The 15,403-nt window shown below is 35.0% G+C and overlaps 2 pseudogenes; both read right to left on the bottom strand.

Annotated features, from left to right (window-relative positions):
* Positions 1-1,117: 1,117 nt before the first annotated feature.
* The window catches only part of LOC132053223 (pleiotropic drug resistance protein 1-like), a 14,998-nt pseudogene continuing 712 nt past the window's right edge, over positions 1,118-15,403 (bottom strand).
* On the bottom strand, positions 10,566-11,816 carry LOC132053231 (protein CANDIDATE G-PROTEIN COUPLED RECEPTOR 7-like; annotated as a pseudogene).

Here is a 15,403-nt window from a genome sequence, read left to right as displayed (position 1 = left end):
TATACAGAAAAATATGGGGCGCTGTCCTTTCTGGAATGAAGCGAACAAACAACGACATACCCAGTTGAATCCCACAGTGTGGGATTTGGGGAGGGTTAAGTGTACGCAGACGTTACCCCCACCTTTATGGAATGAAGCAAAAAAAAAAAAAAATGATAACTCATTTAGAATTTATTTCATACTTATTGCTTCAAGTTGCATTTTCACAAATTTGACTCTTAATTCCTTACAAAGTCTGTTAGCTTGTTTTTTAAATATCTATGTAACAATTTCCTAGTGGCAATAACTAATCCATATACTATCTTATAACTTATTATTACAGTTACGCCTTTGGATTTCACTGACATCGCTTTCAATTTTCATATTCTATTTATGTCTAGAGAAGTAGAAATGTTTATGCTTGTATACAGGTACATGCATATGGAATAAAGTTTTCCAATTGAGGAGGAAAAAGATGGTTTAAAAAGAAAAATGAAAATTACTAACTATTTGATTAATATATAGAGTCTCTGTACAGCAAAGTCCCTTTCTATCTTTCTGGAAGTTAAAGGCCTTGATTGAGTACATGCAAATACGAAGCCAAAAACAACAGAAATCCAACATGAACGAGGGCAACATATCCCACAAAATCATAATTCAAGTCAAAGTAACTCTCTATAAATTGTTCCACTGTTTCATTCATGTCGTCTCGTCAAGCTTTGTCTTACAGGTCTCCATACTGTGAGGCCATTAGTCCATAATGTCCAAGCTGTAGGACAAATGTAATAGTACCAAACTGGAATACTCTGCAATAATACAGAACAAAAATAGTTGTTAGCTTCTTTTTTGGTGTAACACGCGGGGGGAAATGAGATCACTCGACGTAAGAGTAAGAGAACAAATAATGTGTAAATTCAAATTACTACTATTATGTATATACATTTGTTGTATATAGAACTAGTAGTATAAAATAACTCAACTGTTTTTTGGAATGATAAATCCTGAGAAATGATTCCAATTTCCATAAAATGCAGATCAAATGATGGTTGCAAGGCTGTAATTAGTAGTAGCAGCTACCGTCATCATTCCAAAAACGTAAAATATAGCAAGGCGAAGTACATGAAGAAGAGATACCAAATTAAAGAACTTGATAAATGTCCACTCATATCCTATCATGCCAGGCGCTATGATTCCATATATCATTGTATGGATGAATAGGTACGGAAGCTCAATCATAACCAAAAATTATCCCATGAGGATGGTTAATTATTGGAGGTGATGATCCTAGGATATCATTGGAGTACACAGAATTTGCAAAAACCAATGTCGATCTATTGTCACAGTTCATCCTGCAAATGTGTTTGTGCCAGGGATTGATGGTTTTAAAAATTTTACTTTAATTTATGTCACAAAATGATGATACTAACTTTGCATTATTTTCAAGTGGTGTAGGCCTGACTGACACCCCTTAATAATAGGTATTTCCGCCACCCCAGGACATGACAGCTTGATACATGGCAGTGACAAAATGCATCCCAGAATATCGTTCCAAACATTAGAGCAACGAAGATCGTAAACAGAAGCCTAACTGCTGTTGTATGGAGGATTTCTCCAGTATGACCAATGCTGATTTCAGGGGTAAGCCATGCATTGTGTGAAGAAAGACTTTGTAGAGAAGTATAGATCTTTCGAAAACGGCGCTGGAACACTTAGTTCCTTGAATCTTGATTAATGCTTTGATTCTCCTGAATTATTTGGTAAATAAATTTACTTTAGAACCATGATTAAACATGTGCAGTTCTGTTCAGTTTCAAGAGATTTCATACTAATTGTACTCTGAGTTCTTGTACAATTCTGCAAGTTGCAGGATTATAGCCATCTTTTATTTTAGGGACTCCATCAATGCCCTGAGGCAAAAAAGGAAAAGAGCCCTTAGTTTAGTACCTAGCCAGCATTATGATGCCAATTTTTCTTACCTCGAAAATTTTAATAAGCTGAGAAGAATGGCTCCGGTTCAGAAGTAGCAGCTGCAGTTTGTTGTAGAAGAATTAAGTTATTTTTCTCTAAACAAAATTACTTCAAATTGTAGATTTTAATTAAAGCAGATGTTCTCACCCCGTCAAAAGCATCAAATATGTTGATGCTTAGCTGGTGAATGGTGCATATATACCACTGTTCGACCAGTATCTGCTGTGTTTCTCACTGTCCTCATCGCTGCCCTAGCATCTAATCCTGAGGTTGGTTCATCCATGAATATAATGGAGGATAGGCAACAAGCTCAACTGCAATTGTAAGTCTTTTCGTTGTTCGGTTGATAGACCATTCACTCCAGGCCAGCCAACTACTGATTCCATTAATGAGGTTAGCTCTACGACCTCTTCAATAAACATCTGCAGCTATCAATATCTAGTTTAGCAGCCAGTTTCTATAAGAAATTACTAGTAATTGACTCTGTGATTTTGTCTTATTTTTTAAATTTACCTTTCTAGTTGCAGTGTGTCAACTTCCGAAGGCAATCGAAGCCAAGCAGAATATTGCACATGTGGTGAATGAATGTCAGTTTGCTCAGAGTATCCTGCTAATTGTTTTTTGCTTCTTGGGGTACCCTGATATCCATCCGGATAAGACATCCATCAGGGTGGTCTTACCCGCTCCAGTAACACCCATCAGAGCTGTCAAAACTCCAGGCCTAAAAGCACCACTTACGCCTTTCAACAGTCAAGTCGATCCTCAGTAATACCTTGAGCTTTCATTTCCTGGAATCAGAGCATTACTTTCATTTTGTGCAGGGTGGCAAATTAAAGATCAAAAGATTTTATCAGCATTCACTTGAGAATGATTTTCATTTTCCTCAGAGTAATCTGCAACCTACTTGCGGCATGTCTATTGCATATCTGGTATCATGAAAAGCTCTCAAAAGAAAGAATCATTCCCCTTCCTGTTTGCATCGGCCTCATTGATGCTGCCTACTCTTGACGACATAGTCAATGTGTTGTCCTTCTACAGAGAATAGATTGCATGACATAAGAGTATGGATCCTTACGGTTGAGATAAGTTAGGGCCACTGAGAAAAGGAAAAACATATCAACAAGAAGAGCTCCTACTCCTATCCAATACCAGCTTGCATATGGAAAGACTCCGTGCAATTTGAGGCAGGGTGAACATATAAGTTGCATATTGTAGTTGCGTTTTCTCAACACTGCCTGCAATTTTACCTCTACATAGAAGAATCCACCCATAACCATAACTGTTGCAAGTAGTGAAAATGATCCGAATTTGTTTGCAACTATTAGATTTCTTCCAATATGTGAAAATAGTGCTGACGCCATCTGGTTAACAGATATAAGAAGAAAGATCTGTTTGAAGAATCTGCAAATAGTGAATCAATCTCCATCAGATTGGAACTGAAAATGAATGAAAAAGACTGATTTTTTTACCTCCCATTATCTGCATCAAATCCTACGACGTAATAAGTCATACACACCCAAATGCAAACAGTATCTTTCAAACCATGTAGGTAGAGCAGATTCCCAAGCAGGAAAGAAGAGAAAAGACGGGAGGCTTTATAATACTAAGGGCAAGCTATGAGTATCCATCGAACATAATTATCATTACACCGAAAAACAGTGCACCCAAGAAAACACCACCATATCTTGTCGTACTCTCGTGCATCTCCGCTCGTAGGTAGGAATAGTGTCATTGTTATGAAAGCCATTATGATAATCTGGAAAGTAGAACACAACACTTTGTTTACCTCTACATAAGCACTTAGCAACATAAAAGGGATGCTTTTCTTTTCAATTCTTTGAAATGTTATAGATGAATGAATTCCTCTTCATAAGAAGGAATTCTCTAGCTGAGCAAGCTTTGCTAACCCCATAACTCTATGTGGTTAGAGCAGCAGGGTGGCTCTTTGATTTGTCAAAAAGAACACCAAGCTCATCCCTTAGCTTCTGCTGCCTAATGTGAAATGACCGGAACTCCCTCACAGTAACAAACTTATAAGGTTCGTCTCGATTTGCCCAGTACTCCTTCCATGATGTCATCTGTTATTAACACAGTAAAAGACTTAATCAGAAGCCTGAAATGTTCTGCGATTAGAAATACTAAACTAAATATCAGCTACTTCTTGTAAGAAATCAACTACTCCTTTCCGTTCGGGGAATTTGAACCCCATGTACTTGAAGAACTCTAACACGTTTTCACGAACAACTTGATAAACAATTTGTCCAATTGAATGTAAGAGTGAGATCATAGTAGTTCCAGGAAGAATGTGGATCGATTGCCTAATTTAGTTCATTATCAGAAAAGTTTCTGAGCTGTCTAAGCTAGTTGAAATCTCATCCATGATAATTGCTACTGCTGGTCCAACCATCATCTCCCCTCTATTATATGTTGTTGACATAAGCATATGAGTTTTGATAATTGACCAAGTAAATGAACAAAGATTGTAAACCAGCTTTCGAGATTGTAGAGTAAAGCGAATGAGAATGATCTAGACATGGAAAAAATGATAGACAAAGCTAGTGAACAAGGTGGGTGAACCAGGTCTAACACATGAGCCATGTCTGCAAACATGTTCAAACACAGAAACAAGTGCAATGAATTGATCAGAGACATACACGGAACAAGAGTGAATGATGAATGAACTAGGTTTGTGAGAGAATAAGTAGGCATTTGGCCATGAAAACCAAAAGTTATTCACTTTATTTGGAATTTTGAAGTTGGAGTTGAAGATGGAGTAGTGTTTGGTTATAGTTTTTGCAAAGAATATTTGGTTCTTTGAATGTAATGAAAGTGAAAAAAGTGAAGGAAAAAAAAAAACAAGGTTTTTGGTGTTTTTAAAATTCCAAATACAATTGTAAGTTGTATTTGGAATTTTCATGGCCAAACATAGATTTTCAAATAAAATGAAAAAAAATTCTAGAAAAAAGTGAATAATTCTTATGGCCAAACGAGCCCCAAGTCAGAGACAGATGCTGGACAATGGTGAGTGAAACAGGTTTATGAACATGTTCCATCTCAGACAGCGACAAGATTCAGAGGCGAAAGAAGCAGGTGCTTGAACCAGGTCCACATGTTCCAGTTCACAGTCCTACTGCGAGTAGGATCTGTGTTTTATGGTAAAGACTTGGCGGAAAAGTTTGCAGGATTTCTTGCCTAATATATCGAGATACTTCAGACTCCTACAAGGACAGTGAAGTCCCGTGGATGCAAAAATCCCAAGTCTACTCAAACCCTAACTTTATTATGGGCCTTACCACGTAGGAATTGAGTTCGGCCGACTTGAGGCAAACCTAGAGCTATAAATATTCAAGTCATGCCATGAACAAAGTTTGCACATTCACAAAGAGAGAAATCAGAATATTGAGCGAATTCAGTCAATGCGATATTGAGTGTTCTGATTCTAGAAGTGCCACCTGATACTACGAAGAAGATTAAAGAAGTTGTTTCATAGAGTTTATGTTTTGCCCTTCTTGAGTCGAGATTTGTGTATTAGGTTTGTTTATCGAGTTGTACCTTTATCAGCTTTCATAGATGCAATAATTGTAGGTATAAATGTTAGTCAAATTCAACTTCAAGTTGGGATAACTTGGAGTGGGCTTACTAGTCTAGGGAGATTAGTGAGATAGGAATTACAGTTTAGTTCCTAGGTTACAAAGTTTTTAACTTGAATTTGCACAGGCTCACAGTTGTAGTGGAGTTTGGAAAAAATCCTACAGAGGTGTAGGTCGTGGTTTTTCACCCTTGTGAGTCGGGTGGTTTCCACGTAAAATTGTTGGGTTCTTTACTTTCCTGCTTATTATTATTCTACATATGCTAGCGTGGAACAGGCAAAGTAATGTGATCTATCCCCTAGGCGAATCTGGTATTGATTAGGATAGAAAGTAGGTCGTGGAACACAACATATGTTATCACCAAATTTTTAGAACCTTAAGTATAAACCTCAATTATTTAAGCTTAATGTTGTTACCACATTAATCACTATCTCTAGGTTCTACATTATCTAGTTTAGCTCTAACCTGAAGTAACTCGCCTTTTCTGTCCGCCTCGAAACATTTCGTCTCCAACGAGGGTATCAGCAAAGACACCAATTCCCAATATCTGGCAAATTTGGATAATAGAACAGTAATATCTTCATTGAACTTATAAAGCAGGAAATGTCATCTTACCTTGAGAATATAGTCTGTTACAACACTTGCATTCTGCCCTTCTATCGAAGCTGCCTTTTGGACAAACAAATCAACAAATATAAGTCAATATGTGACTAATGTTTCTTACTCTGAGATCTCTGTCTAGTTTTCCAGCCAAAGCTAGCATGCAGCAGTGTTGTTTTTCCAGAACCTGGAGGGCCTAATAAAGCATAATCACATTGAAAAGTATGAAGGATGAGGATTTTTTTTTGTTCTGGAGTGGAACTTTTTAACAGAACTTTCCCCTATTCTTCCTGGCTTGATGATTCCACTGACCTCATGAAGAATTGGCAGTTGTCTCATTATATTTGGAAGAACATGGAGAAAAACCATTACAAAGTACCAGCATGATCAGCACTTTACATGAACTAATAACATATATTTAATACCATTTAAGCTGGAAAAAAGCATGTTAATTACCTCTAAGATATTTACTGTGAAGCTGAATAATGTAGGTACAACTCTATTCCCAACACAAGTTTGTTCATCTACACTCAGTGGATCGAAGCGTACTTCAATTTTTGGAAGACCAAGGCCAACTATGATACAAGAATTGGAAGATTAGCAGTAATAGTTCAAAAGTTAACTAGTAGTTCAAAAATTGGTTAGGCTGTTCCAATAGTAATGTCGGCAAATCTGTTAGAAATCAGTTAATTGCATTTTCTTGAGAGGGGTTCATCCTTCACCCTAGTTAATTTGCTCTCAAAGACAGATTCTTCACAGAATCAATCTGTTGGTTTTCTTGATTTCCTCCATTGGGATCATAATCAGCCACAAATCTTTCTTCCAAAGCCATGACATATTCATTCCAAGTAGGAGGATAAGTGTATTGCCTATACCTCATGAATGATTGATGCCATGGAATAGCTTCTCCTTCCAAGTGCACAGCAGCAAGTCCCACCCTCTTATCCATTGCAACATTATAAAAATCAAAGAATTGTTCGACCCTAAACAGCCAAGACTTCAAATCTTCATAAGAGAATTTTGAAAAATCCAGCTTTGAGTAACAAGATATACCCTGTTGATTAGGGTAATTCACTGTGTTTTTAATTCTAGGTCCTTCTTCAGTAACTTGTCTCTTGCTTGATCCCCTTCCCCTTGAAGTTCCGACTCCATTTTCCATAGGAGAAGCATCGCTTCTGTTACCTTCGATGTGTTCCTTCAACTGCGTGACACTTTGGTGCAATCTCTTCAAGGTTGCAACTTCACCATTAAGGATTCCAATATCCGCAATCAGCTCATCACCATCTCATGCATATCTCCACCTTCAACAGTAGATTCATTAGTTGGTTCACCATTTTACCTAGTTCCTTTAGCCATTGATGTAAAGAATCAGTAAGCTCTTATACCAATATTAACTAAAATGCAGGGATTCTAAGAGAATCCGAGGTTTTAAAACTGCCCCTGAGCTTAGCAAAGAAGCTTGGGTGATTCAGTTAATGTGGATGGAAGAAAGAAGATGAAATAAACATAATATGAAAGCTTGTGTATTGAATTTCAATAGATGATTTCAATAGTGTTCCTTACAATGATTTGTATGAAATGAATCAATGAATAACTACTACTGATTACAAGTGCCAACGACTGCTAACCAACTAACTGATTTCTAACAGATTTGTTGACATGACCAGTGGCCTAACTAAATGTTGGAACAACATAACTAACTTTTGAACCATAACTGCTAATCTTCTAATTCTTGGATCAAACGCTGGGATCATTCAAAAAGCGCAAGAAAGACCAAAACTTATTGAGGTAAGAAGACCATTGATTGAGGGGGTAAATTTTACCAGAAGGTCACGTAACTATAACATTTTTCACAAAAGTTACTTAATTATCTTTTCTAACACAAAAGTCACTAAACTTTGAGTACTAACACAAAAGTCACTAAATCAGAAAATACTAACATTCCGGTGGTGGATAACTCATTTTTTTCTTTAAATCTAATAAATAAAAACTCAATTAAAATGAGTTACCCGGTTCAGATATGAATGATTTTCATGAGTCCATCATAGACTTACCAAAATCCTAAGTGAGGAAACTTTTGGTGTAGAATTCAAAAGTCTAATCTTAGACGAAGCCCCATGTTACAATTTTATCCACTATGGTTATATAATAGCCAAATTTTAGTTAAATTCAAAACTCTAAATTTTAGAAAAGAAAATAAAATATAATTTTGTTCAATATAAAATTTATTTTTAAAGGGTGCTCAATTTGAATAGGAAAAAAGTTTGTGCTAACTTACCAAAATTCAAAATATGAACTTTTTAGTTGAACTCATTGTATACGGTGAAAACCGGGTCAATGTAAGACCGGTGAAACCGGGGGCCGAGAGTAGGTCCAAATGAGCACGAATATGTTCGGTCTTTTCTTCAGACAGGGGTGATTACACCGAATGCGGCTGACCCGAGATAAGAGAAGTGTATCCATTGATCCGGTGTCTCCGAGTCAAACTCATGTGGCCGTTAGCCCAGTTTCTCCAAGTCAAACTCGCGTGGCCGTTAGTCCGATTACTCCATGTTCGAACTGAACGTGGCCGTTGGTCCGGTTAACCAGTTGCAGTGCTGCCACGCATCAAGACCGTTCTATTATTTTGTACTGACGACCGTCCGAGTGTCAGACCGTACGGTCCTACCTTATCCTTTTAGGATTTCTTTATTCTAAAAGGCTTTGTATTGTATTCAAGGCCCATGAGGCAAATCTATAAATAGAGGACATTTTCCTACTTTTAGGAGTTGGCTTTTTGATATCTAGAACATTATAATAGAAAATATATTGAAACTCTCTCTCCCTCTCTCTGATTTTGGTCCGGATTTACAGTGCTCCTTGGCTTTATTCATCCGTTCAACACAATACTTTTGTTTATATATATATATATATATATATATTCATATTTAGCTTAACCACCAATATCATATACTTATTCAAGGCGATAGCTCACAGATCTATATATATTGTTACGAATAAGTCCATATCAATTTCGTATCAACCAAATATAGATTAAAATTCATCCACATTGTTACGCCCTATTTTGGAGGGGTCCAAGATAGTTTGCAACTTTCCAGTTCTTCTAACTAGTTTAAAAAGGGTTAGAGTCGCCACTTTATTTTTTAGGAAAATCAGGAAACCTATATGTATTTGTGTGTCTACTCCATTTTAGTCCACGAAACCTATGAGATTCTTAGATAAGGGTTTTATTTATCCGAGGGAAGGTATTAATCATCCCTCGGTAGCTCAATAGAAGGCACGCTCCTTAAACTTAGTTTAACCGAACACTAGAGGTGATTATCTATCTATCATTATTATTACATGTTTTCAAAATGTTATGACTTCATGAAAAGCTACACTAGGTGATAATATACTAAGTATGTACGGTGTATAAAAAATGTATTTATATCGAGTATCAAGTATTCATAAAGAATGCATATTGAAAAGAATGTATAAAAGAGTATAAAGAGAATGTACCTCGTAAGTATAAAAGTGTATTTGTTGGTATAAAGAATGTATATCCGTTAGTATAAAGAATGTATACAACTATCTAAAGAATATATAAAAGATATAAGAGTATGTAAAATAGGTATGTCAAATATAATAAAGACTGTGTGTCTATGTATAAAAAATGTATGTATATTAAAACATATAAAAAATGTATTTCAATTATAAAGGTGTATATCAAACATAAAATGTATAAAGAATTGCATAACTAGGTATATCAGTGAATAAAGAATATAAAAGGAATTCCCGAGTATTTATTGGTGTAAAGAGCTTATATAATAAAGGAATTCAGAAAAAGTGAAGTCGATTTGACTTGTTTCTACCGTTTCGTAAAAGAGTGTTTGTTTTATAAATATCTTACCTAAAGAATAGGGAACAAACGAATTGTAAAAAGTATTGATAAAAAATAAGTATAAGAACTTATGTATAAAAATGAGTGAAAAGATATAATGTCTTCAAAGAATAAAAGATTGTAAATGGACAGCCTAATGAAAACCTAGCGTCAAATAATGTGGATTTAACTTGAATAAAAGGTGTATTAGTGTGTACGAAAGAATGTAAAATGTATGTTGTAAAAAATGTGTATTAAAAGTGTATAAAAAATATAAAATAAAGGATGAACTATTATCTTTGCCTAAACGCCAAAAGTGTGAATTAATTAATAAAGTATTTATACCAAGTCAATCTATTCTAGTTATGAAAGTATTGACGGCCTAATTCTTGCCTAAAGTGAACGACAAGCTTTAAATTAAGCATGCAAGATGATAAGTAAATAAATATCTCCGCCGGACATTCAAAAAATATTTTCACTATAGTATGAGTTTTATGTTATGTACAAGTTTAATGAACGCGGAAAGTAAATACAAACAGTGATTCGGTTGCCTTCCGAGTATCGTCTTTGAGATGTATTTCCCCATACCTGTATAAACACTTAGTAAAAATGTTAGTAAGAGATTAAATAACTATCGAATGAATTAAAGAAATAATGAATAAACTTAACATAAAAATCCGTCTTTTGTACATGGGAGGCCTTGGAAATCGACGGAAATTTCTTCATCGGCCATACAATAGGAAACAATGCAGCACAACAACACATAATATCAACAAGCAAGAAAACCTGCTTCCATGTGTATGAATTTTCACCAAAAGGGCCAGTTTCATCAATCACAACCTGAGCAAGATTGGTCACAACTTGCAAAGGAATAACAATCATCAAAACCTTCTTCTCTTTATCTTGCAGTAAGGCTTCAAAAATGACCAACCAGTTCCAATCAAAACTATCAAAGTGAACAAAGTAATACCCTTCAAGAAGCTAAATATATAAAACAAAACATCCCAACCATGAGCAGTACCAGTCTTCTTAATATACGATTTATCCTCAGCCTCACACAGCAAATTCAATGCTTTCAAGATCACAGCAGCAAGCATAAAGAAATGAATCCCATAAACAGATAACCTTTTCTTGTAAAGTGCAAAAACCCATAAAACCCCCATTAAAACATACACTACAAAAAACAAATAATAAATCACTGGAAGAGCAGTCTTGCCTGCAGACAGAAAATCAAGATTCCCACTCTTCGGGTTAATTATACATAACCGAATGAACATTCATTGAAACTTCCAAATTAGACATGCAATTAGCAAAAACAAGAGTGAATTGATTCGCTTCACCGACACTAAAAGAAGTATTGAATTGTTTCACAAGTGGTTGCAAGTGATCAAAAGTGATAACTTTTTTAACAAGATCCGATTGAAGAGTACATCTGATATCACCATCTTGGAGTTGTTCAAGAACGTGTTGCCAAGCTTCACGTGTTACAAGGAAAAAAGCCAATTCAGATGGAACGGGTTCGGGTCCGTATTTCGGGTGGGATAAGGTGATGTCGGTTACAGTGAGGTTAAGACGACTGAAATGGGTGTACTCGAATTCATCAAACGGGATTGTAGAACGTGAATCGGATCGGATCTCTGCTAATGCGGTGGTAATTAAGACAATAAAGACTATAGAGAAAAGAAAACAATTGAACAGAGCAGCCATGTTTAGTACTACAAGAAAAATGTTTTGCGGGTTTTGGGGTTTTTATGGATTGATGAGAAGAAATGTGAGGTGAAGTGTAAGGTTTGCTTGTTGGTTAAGATGGTTGACTGAGAGGTGTGGCGGAGGGAGTAGAAGGGTGTGAATGGTGGTAGTGTTCTCATTGTGGTGGTGGAGCTTGGTGCGTCGGAGTTAATGGAGAGAGAGAGAGAGGGAGACGAAGTGGGGCAGTAGGGGTGGTTTGTAGGGTCGCCGGAGCTCGGAGCTCGGAGCTCCGGCGTGGAGGCGGCAGCGGCTGTGTGGAGAAATAACGAGAAGGAGAAAAATGTTTACGGTTCTTGCAAAATTCTGAAAATTCAAGTTTGTAAAAAAAGAGTGAATCCCACTTTACTCCCCTAACATTTAAGGCTTGGGAAACGATAACCCCTCACATATTGAATGGGAACGATAACCTCTCTATTTAATATTTTTTGGTGAGAATAAGTAATTAATTTCAAAAAAATAATAAAAAGTTACTAAACTAGCCATTGAAAGGAGATTTAATCCTTATTAAATCTTACCTATATTTGTCTCTATATGTCCAAGTTTTGAATCTTTCGTCTACATATATATATTAACAATTAAAATTAAAACACAAAATTTGGTGGACTGGAAACCAAAGAGAAGATAATTCAATTGCTTATGTAAAATAGTGCTAAGTAGTAATTATTAAATTTATCAATATATCTTACGACAAGTAACAAGAGAAAGTTTCTATTTATATTTTGGACGAATTCAAAATCACGACTAAAATTATATATGATATTATTTTGATTAAACGTAAGATACTAAATGAAAAAGAAAATAATTAAACTATCATAGTAAGAAAAATAGAATAAGAAAAGGGTTAGAGAAATCTGTGTGTGTGTATATATATATATATATATATATTATGAATTAAATCTAAAGCCCAAATCAAATAATATATTTTTAAAAAAATTTAATTTAGTACAAGTTCCAACAACAACAACGACAACCATATCATTAATTTGAGTATATTATATAAAAGCAAAATTTTCATTTGATACTTGACATTTGTTATTTGATACAATGCACTTAAATTTATAACTTATGTATCCTAATGCTTATTTAGTTTAAATAAATAAATAGTAATGAACTTTTAAGATAAATATATAATTTAACTTGTGCGTGAAATAAAGGATTGTCTCTCTCTTAATTATGGATTAGGGGTTAATAATATGGAAAAAATCTTGGAAGACGTTCCCCTCCGAATAGGCGCGATAAAGCTAATTATCCCCCCCCGGATATCCCAAGAAAATCAAAGAAATGAAAAATGAGGTAGAAGGTTCGATAGCTTTTGAAAGTAGACCTTAAAAATAAAAATAAAAAAATTGATTTAAATAAATTAGATTAGGACCTAAAAGTAATTAATTAAATTTTTTTAAAAGAATTAGAAATTATTGTGAATAAAAAAAAGTCACGTTCGACAACTTTTGAAGAAGTAGACCTTAAAAATAAAAAAATAAAAAAATTGACTTAAATAAATAAGATTATGACATAAAAGTAATTAATATTAAAAGAATTAACAATTATTGTGAGGAATACAAAAGTCTCCCGTTCCCTTTTGAAAAGTAGACCTTAAAATAAAAAATAAAAAAAATTAAATAAATAGAATTAGGACATAAAAGTAATTAATTAGATTTTTTTTTTAAAACCTCTTGTGAGGACTACAAAGTCCTCACATTCCCTCTTATATTATGTAGTAATATTCATTATATATGAATTAAATCTAAAGATTAAATCAAATAATATTTAAAAACATTTAATTTGTTTCCTTTAATTTCACAGAAATATCATTAATTTGAGTATATATTTAAAATTAGATGATACTTGACACTGATACAATGCACTCAAAAAGCGAATCATGAAAAAAGTGTCTTTTAATATCATCAAGCCTCCGAATACTAATACTAGATTGTATTTAGATACAAATTAAGATCTTGGCCCTCTTAGTCCCCCCCCCCCACAACCCCAAAAAAAAAGAAAAATATATAATAGAATTTTTCAAGTAGTTGTTATACATTATTTTCAGAAGAATGGGTGAATGGGACAATAACAAGAGTTATATATTGTATTTAATTCTAGAAAGAAAAAGAAAAAAGATCTTTATTAACAACAAAAGATTCTCACCGGAAAATATTAGATAGGGGGGTTATTGTTCCATTCAATATGTGAAGGGGGTATCTTTTCCTAACATTACCCTTAAATGTTAGGGGGGTAAAGTGGGATTCACTCGTAAAAAATGAGTTCATGAAAAAATAACCCCTTTTATTTCTTTATAATACAAACTAATCCCTTCTATTGTCCAAAAAATATAAAGTCATACCCCTTTGTCTCCTCAATGCCCATTTTAATCTTTGTGTTATTGTCCAATGGAAATTTCACTCTTTTAACTAATGTATAAAAATCTATTAATCACTGGATGAAGAACCCAACCCATCACTTCAAATGTCATCTTTTAAAAAGTGACAAGACCTTGACTTGATCGAATTGTTGCTCTGTGTTGAAGAATTAATTGCTCCGATTTTCTCTACATCGACGGATTGTACTAAAATATAATTAACTAATACATGTATAAAGAATAATGTAAGTATAAAATATAAATATTAATGTATATGATACAAAAATGTACTGCTAAAATAAAGAAACAGTTATTAATTGCACAAAATGATAGTATTACGCTGTACATGTGCAAAAATAATGATTCTTAAAAATGACAATAAATTGATTAAATTCCTAAACTAAAGATAATCATCAATAAATTGTTGAAAAATGTAAAAATGTGCAAAAAGCTATTTTGTGCTCTTTAACGAATCAGGACCACCTGAAATGTTAATTTCAAGCACGGCGAGCCAAAATTAGGTGTCAACACACATATCTTATACCTCACCTACAAATTCAATTGTTACCGAAATTCGGATAAACGAGCTTTAGCGCCCAGTGGGGGCTAGGATAATAGTGGTTTTTTAATCTTTGCTTCTATCTCCTTTTACTGTTTGATTAAGGAATCTTCTCGCTAATTTCGCAAAAAAGACCAAATGGAAAACGACAAGCTGCCTCGATCATGCCAACAAAGAACGAGATTGTGGGTGAAAACAAGAACATGGGTTACAAAGCCTACCGGCAGATCCAATCGACCCAAACTACGGTGATTTGAGGAGGAGCGCCCCACCGGCGTAACACCGTGAACCAGAGAACGCCACCTTACCGCCACCGATCCCTTGAATACTCACAACTCGCTTACTTTATCTCGGGCTCAAGGCGGAAAAGCACGGATACCCACGAATGAGATTAACTTATATTTAATTTTTGAAATGTTAGAACGGGGAACCGCCATAGCCGAACAGGAATTGCAATAGTTCATCTGCAGAGCAAAAATGATAAGGCAGCTCCGGAAGGGTCAAAATGGGTCACCGAACCAAGGAGGGATGAAGCACGGAGAGTTGAGAGTAATGGATCGGGAGCCGATTCATCCATCGAAGTTCTGAAGATACTCGAGACCTTGACAAAGCAGGTAGATTCAACAGAGAAGATGGTGGAAATGTATAACTCTCGGGAGGATCAGATCCCGGGGGCTCCGCCTATTCTAAAAGGACCGGATTCAAAAAGGTACATTCAAAGGTCTTTCCCTCAGTGCGGCTCA

This window comes from Lycium ferocissimum, chromosome 1 (genome assembly GCF_029784015.1).
Source record: "Lycium ferocissimum isolate CSIRO_LF1 chromosome 1, AGI_CSIRO_Lferr_CH_V1, whole genome shotgun sequence".
NCBI classification, from domain to species: Eukaryota; Viridiplantae; Streptophyta; class Magnoliopsida; order Solanales; family Solanaceae; genus Lycium; species Lycium ferocissimum.
Note: the sequence above shows the minus strand (reverse complement) of the source record. Positions and strands in the feature narration are given on the sequence as shown.